A 7238-nucleotide genomic window follows, 5' to 3' on the forward strand; every position below is an offset into this window, starting at 1 on the left:
TAAAATTAGTGAACTGTTGGCTTTCAGAATAGAGTTGGCAGCTTATTCTATGTATTTCCTAGATATCTCTGGATGAATTCCCCATTTACTCAGAGGCCTGATCCTGTGAAATGCCGAGCACTCACAACCAGGCCGTGTCAACCCTGCACTCTCCGAAGGAGTGGATAAATCAGGGGTGAACATTTTCCTCCTGTTCAGCCCCATCAACCTGCTCCTGACATCCACATCTTCATTCCATGGGTGTCAAGCTGCCTTTAGAAAGAGAAAAACAAACACTGGCCTGTCAGCTGGTTGCTCTCAATAGTCCCACTGCTTTGAAAAGGTGACTAAAATAAACTTCTGGCCTAATGCCCCCCCCCTCCAGTCTGTGACAGCCCGTGAGATGCTGGAGGAAGCCACCACAGAACACTGCAACAATCCAGCTCCTCAGAGCTGCAAAGCTCTCTTCAGCTCTATGTCTAGATAAGCAATTCCAAGCAGGCTGCAGAAGACCAGGATTTTGAGCAAACTGCTGTGAAATGTAAAATATTTCCATGTCTCAGCCCAGATTTGTACTACAGAGGCTTTGCTGCAGCAGCAATAGCTTGTAAAGAAAATATTTGGGGGGAATAGCCCATGCAGAAAGGAAACAGATAAAGTCATGGGTGCAGTTGGAGGAATGTTTTGGAGTGGAGGATTCATCTTTTTATTGGTTTTCTTTCTGCAGATTCTTTCTGGAAGGCTTGAAGAAATGCTGGGAATCCTTGGCTGGTACACGTTACTGCCTGGCTTGAGCACCGCTGGATCTATTTTCCACCAGCAAAGGATCTGCCTCCACCTTTATAGAGTCCTGGGACAGTCAGCAGGAGCATCTGGAGATGGGAGACTGGGAGTCTCAGAACATCACAACCAGCTGCAGATCTGAACCCAAATGTAGCAGCAACCATGTATTTACCAGCCATTTGTGCCTCAAATCCAGGGTGCAGTGGGCAAATAACCAACCTCAGTGACTCCACCCCATGCAATTCTTCAGTAATGTGATCACTGAAGTCTAACAAAAGGAAAGCCAACTGGCATCACCCCACAGTGACCCAAAAGAAACACATCCCCAGTAAAACCACTGTGCTGGTCCCCATTGTTGGGACCATCTTCCCTTCACATCTCACCCAACCCAAACACAGCCTAATTGTTCCAGGAGTTACTGGATTTTAATATTTTGCATTTACACCTCTTTCCATTAAAAAGGATATTCCAATTCTGATTTGTCAGCAGCAGCGGTTGTGGAATTGTTTTGAGGAGATCCTGATCTACAGAGCGGGAACTCCAGCAAGAGTACAAGGAGGACCAAGAAACATTTAGCTATGAAATCTTTATTAAAATTTTAGGAAAGCAGCACAGATTCTGCCACGGTATATGCAGGAATAAAATTGATCTTCAAGATGCTTTGATCTAGCTCACTAAAATATATTAGAAGCATGGAATCATAGAATTATGGAATTGTTTAGGTTGGAAAAGACCTCTAAGATAGCTAAGAGAGGATTTGTATACACACATCAATCTACTGGAGCACCATGGAGAAAGCCAGGGCAAGAATAATTTGCAAAATACCTTCTTCCCCAGCTTTCCACTTTGTTCATTCACTTTTAGTTGCCTGAGGCATGAAGAAGGATGGGTCAACGATGGAGCTGGATTTAACCCATCTGGAGGGGCTTGTGGGGCTTGGTGCACTCCTTAGGTTCTCTAAGCCTCTATTTGCCCAAGAGTCCCCTCATGGTTTATTTCCAGGACAAATCCATGGCAGAATATAGTTGCTCAGTCTGGTAGAGATGTACAGGATACCAGAGACTCATTTGCCAAGAGAAAGTAGGAGTCATACTTTGATGGTGAAGGAGAACAGGTGTGAGGAACATGGGAATGGGAATTGGCTGGCTGAGAAAGGTGGAACTTGTTCAGCTTGGAGGAGAGAAGGTTTCATGGAGACCTCAGCATTTGAAGGAGGCCTACAAGGAATCTGGAAAGGGAACCTTCGTCAGGAACTGTAGTGACAGGATAGAGGACATGGCTTCAAACTGAAAGAGGATAGGTTTAGATTAGATGTTAGGAATAAATTCTTCCTTGTGAGGGTGGTGAGGCTCTGGCAGAGGTTACCCAAAGAAGCTGTGGTTGCCACATCCCTGGAAATGTCCAAGGCCAGGCTGGATGGGGCTTGGAGCAACCTGAGCTAGTGGAAGGTGTCCCTGCCCATGGCAGGGGGTGGAATGAGATATTTGTAAGGTCCATTCCAATCTAAACCATTCTGGGATTCTATGATTCTATAATGGGTTTAAAAAGGGAAGTTGTATAAATTAGATGTCACAGAGAGAAAACATCAAAAAGCAGACATTAGACAGTCATTTTGCTGAGTGAACACAAGATACAAGATCTCCCAGGATAGCAACAGTGAAGACATGAGCTAAGGGGAGTTAAGGGAAAATACCCACCAGTGTGGATGGACAGAGCAGGGTACATTCTGGGGAAATCACTCCAGGAGAATTGGAGCCTTGTGGACATGCCAGGGTGAAGAAGATTAAAAAAGAGGATTTGTCTGGATGCTGACAGCCACATCCCCACTGCACAGAATTGGAGCAGCTCCCTTCTCACAGAGGGGAGACACAACCTCAAAGCTTTTTGGGTTTTGTCAGGATTCCAGTATTCTGCTCATTGGCTACTTAATATTTTAGTCCTGCAGCAATCTGGTTTTGGTATGTCATTAACTTATCAGCTGAACCTCTATTTATCTGCATTCACCGAGATCTGAAGTTGTGATGTTTATTCCCACCACTCTGTGAGCGGAGGGAGAACCGCTGTGAAGATTTTCCAGTGATTTGCTTTTTGCTCCTTTTTAACAAAAGCATTTGATGCAGCTGCACAACTGTCATCTGGTCTCTGGGTAAGAGAGGAGGGACAGTTGAAAGCCCGTGTCCCAGCATGAATCACATTCAAGCATCAGAACAATCTGATGGGCAATGAAATAGTCATGGTTTCCAAAGGTCTTGTGGAATTTGGTGCAGATAAACTTTAGCCTCTAGCATGAAAATTGAACAGGCTTAGAAAATTGAACAGGCTTAGAAAATGGAACATCCTTAGAAAATTGAACATGTTTCTGCCCCACACCCTTTCAAACCCGCCAAGAGTCCTGGAAAACGGACATCTCAAATAATATCTGTGATGCTCTGCAATATTTTAAGTCTCCTAAAAAGAGATAAACTCAACAAAAGTGTGCTTTCCAGGATTTAGAGTGGGTATCTCAAATGATGGAGGTGGTTGTTTCTCAAGGAAAGAGTGTCAAATAGTTGTGCTCACCAATATGGACACCAGTAATAAAGGGATTGGGAAGTGATGCCTTGGGTAGTACTGATTGCCATGAGATGGCAGGGATGAAAATGAAACCCTAAAGCCCATGAAAGAGGTGTTTTTCCTTTCTGTTTCCCACCCAATCCAGCAAACTTCCTGGATTTGATGAAATCAACTGAAGTTTATGCTTGCATCCAGCAAGGGCAGCATGACCTGCAATATTCCTGGCAAACAACATGAGGCCATGAGGGGCAAGAGGAGCACAGCAAGGATTGGCACAGTAAGTATGTTTTGCTGCCTCTGAACCCTATGGCCAGTTCAGGTCCATCTCAAAATCCATGAAATAAAATGGAATGTGAAAAAAAAAAAAAGTGGAAAAAAACCCCAAAACTAGGGCCCATTTTAACACAGATACTCATCTCTCTACATTTCATCTCCTCCTACATTTCAAACACAACCTGTAGAAGAAAGGGAGACTATGGATGGCATTTGGAGAGCAGGGGATTAGAGCTTTGCAGGGCATTTCTGACCTCAGAGTGGGTTGGAAACACTGCACTGGTGCTTCCCTGAGATCTGCCTGAGCAGGAATGTACAAAGGAGCTGCAAGATTTCTTTTTGTGAATGCAAGGATGTGCAATGTCTGGGGCTTTTTATCCTGGAGTTTCTTTGTTCCTCCAGGTTGGATTCAAAATGCTGAGCCACGTTGCCACAAATCGCCACCATGTTGCCATAAATCACCATGTTTGCCACAAAACTTCCCTTTGCTGATCACCACTGGGGAGAAAACGGGCTATCTTGAGAGCTTTTTGGCCAAGATAATGTGGATATTCAGCCTGAGTTCGACAACCAAGTGCAAGAGCAAGTCTAGAGTCGATTCAGACAGAGGGGGACAATCTAAACAGCTTGTATTTTATTACCCTGATATGTTTAACTTTTTTCCACCCTTTTTTAAAGACTGGAACTGGAAGATTTGCCCTTTGCAGCTGTATGAACTGTATGTTAAGAGTAACAGAGCAGTCTCAAATCCCTTTGTGTTCTGGGGACATTTTTCCGAGGCATTTTGTCTCCGTAACAATACCCAGAGCTCCCTAAATTTTGGGAAGGTCATTTGTTTCCTAGCAGAGAGATTCCCTTATCCAGAGCTTACTAGAGCCCAAACAACAATTTATAAACTCTAAGCTCCTTTCTCCTTCAAGATGAAGTGCTTTAGTGTTGAAGCCAAACTAAATCTTTAAATGGTATAAGAGGCATTTGGATTTTTTTTTTCTACCCAGCTGACAGTAGGTTTACAGTTTATAATCTGGCCTTTGTAAAGGCATTTGTCAGCCTGTATATTTCATTTTAAAACGCGACCACCCATGAGGACGGACAGACAGGAAGCGTTTGTTCACTTGCACCAACAGCCCATTTGAAGGTTGGCTGCAAAATAACAGAATTTAGTCACAAAGGCAAACTTTTCTCCTTCTTTTTTTTTTTTTTGTGCATTATCTTGCTAGCATCTCATTTTAAAAAGCAGCCTTTGTTTATGGGAAGCTAGTCCTCCGCTCTAAATTTGGAAATTCTACGTATTCCCCTAATCCTCGCTTCCTAGCGGGGATGCTGGCTGTGCATCTTTGGCCTCACAAAAGACAGATCTGCTTTTATCTTCTCCCACAGGGTCCCCAGTTTAACTGCCCCACCGAAGGAAGAAGAGTCTTAGCACTCAAGGGGCAGAGGGGAAATGTTCAATCTAAGTTAACAATTTAAAAGAACAAGACCAACTGCCGCATCTTCTTGCCCATCCTATTTTTTTCAGATGAGTTTCCATGTTTAGTAGAGATTTGGAAGAAGTGGTTGTGCCAAATGTTGGTTGCTCTTACCATTCAGTAGAAAACTGTCCAACCCAAAAGAAAAAGGAAAGAAATAGGACCTCGTGTTAAAAAGGAGCGGCCTCCACTTCTTAAGGAAATGGGTGTTTTCAGTTGTTTGTCTGGTTGACAAGGTGGTGATTGGTCAAAGGTTGAACTTGATGATCTTGGAGGTCTTTTCCAACCTAACTGATTCTGTGACTCTGTGATTCTGTGTGTCTCCATGCCCGGGGCTGAGAGGCGAAAGCAAGGCCACATGATGGGGGCTCTTCCAGACAGTAACAGATATAACATTGCATTCTTCCTCTCAGTATCACAAGTAACACTCACTTTTTATCTCTATTGCTCAAAGGTTTAAAGGGAGGAAATAGCATAGTTCCAGCAAGTGATAAAGCTTGCAGCTTCTTTTTTTCCTCAGTTGCAAAATATAACAATAAATAATGATTACCTAAAAAACCCACAGCCTGGGGTAGAGCACTGTGCCCTGACCACATAGGCAGACCCACTTAGTACCTCCGAAGTAGAGATTTTATGAGTATTTTCAGCCCTTCAGCACCCAAAATACTTGTAATACTTTTTCCACCCTACTCTGCCCTTCCTACTGGGTCCATCATTTGTTTGTCACCCCAGAAAGTTTTTGCAAGTCCTTTTTATTTCTCCTGCTGCTATTAACTGATGTTCAAGAAACCTGCTTCCAGCAGAAACCATGATGCAAACAAGTAAGGGAAAAGAAATTCCGCAATTTGTAGAATTATGGGATGGTCTGTGTTGAAAGAGACCTTAAAGATCATCTCATTCCACCTCCTTGCACCCTCCACCTCCATAGGCAAGGACACCTTCCACCTTGGAACAACCTGGCCTTGCACACTTCCACGGATGGGGCAAATTCTCCAGATAAAGCACAATATCTTTTTGAACTCTTGATCCACAGAGGATGGGACCCAAGTTGCTGGGCTTTCTTATCCCTGGAGCACCATCAGCCCTGTATTATGGATTTCACTAGAAAATTGCCAGAGTTGGTGATATCAGCAGCACCTCTTTGGGCAAACAGGACTTGGAGAGAACATGAAGGTTTGTAGGGAAAGATACGAACAGAAGACTTGGAAAAATAATGGGACAATGACAGAAAGGCAAGAGGAGAATACATGTGCCATAGGAGGGGAAAAATGCATGAGTCAGGATATTTTAAGTCCTCTCATCACGTCCCAACAGCAAATGTCACTGTTGTTTTGCCAGAGGACTGCAGGTTTGTGACATTTTGCTGCTAACAAACCCCTCTGCATGCCAAGGGGAAACCTGCTCTGTGTCCGTCTGTCCTCCCGCTGAAAGCCTGGCTTTATTCTGCATGGATCTGGCAGTCCAGATCATTTTTTGAAGCATCCAATTTCTTGGCTGACAGCAGCAGTACTCAGAGGGCATGCCTGCAGGGCATGCCTGCAGTGCTAATGCTGTTTCTGGCCATACCTGATCCCCATCCTCCCTCCAAACTTGGGCTGTGAGCATCTGCAGTCACCAGGTTGACTCTCCCTGTGCATAATTCTTTCCAGGCACCCCAGTGAGCAAACACACTTTCCAAAAGAGGCATGGGATTTCTCCCAGTGGCTAATGGCTTAAGCCATGCTTTTAGTGGTGAGGCTGTGTAGTGTAATGTCAGCAGAAGGAAGGCTGCCATATTCCTTTCTCCATGGCACATTTTGTGCTGATTTCCATTGTGCAGCAAAGGCAAAAATCACCTTTCTGTATTTTCAAAGTAGGTGTCAAGGACTACAAATAGTTTATGTGGACTTGCTACCTTGCTGCCAGAAGTTCTCTCCTGCCCTGCAATGCCCAGCCCAAACACCGAAGCCAAAGGGAACTTTTGTCCTGAATATGACACGTGTCTGTAAAGTAAAATAAACTCTTGGTGAAGCACTTGAGTCTTGCTCTAGATCCAGGAAACGAGTAATCTTGAGAAACAGAATAGAACCATAGAATCACAGAACAGCAGAGTTGGAAGGGACCTTAAAGATCATCCAGTTCCAAGCCCCTGCCATGGGCAGGGACACCTTCCACTTAGCCCAGGTTGCTCAAAGCCCTGTC

Source organism: Lepidothrix coronata, unplaced genomic scaffold (assembly GCF_001604755.1).
Source record: "Lepidothrix coronata isolate B3197 unplaced genomic scaffold, Lepidothrix_coronata-1.0 Scaffold54, whole genome shotgun sequence".
Classification (NCBI taxonomy): Eukaryota; Metazoa; Chordata; class Aves; order Passeriformes; family Pipridae; genus Lepidothrix; species Lepidothrix coronata.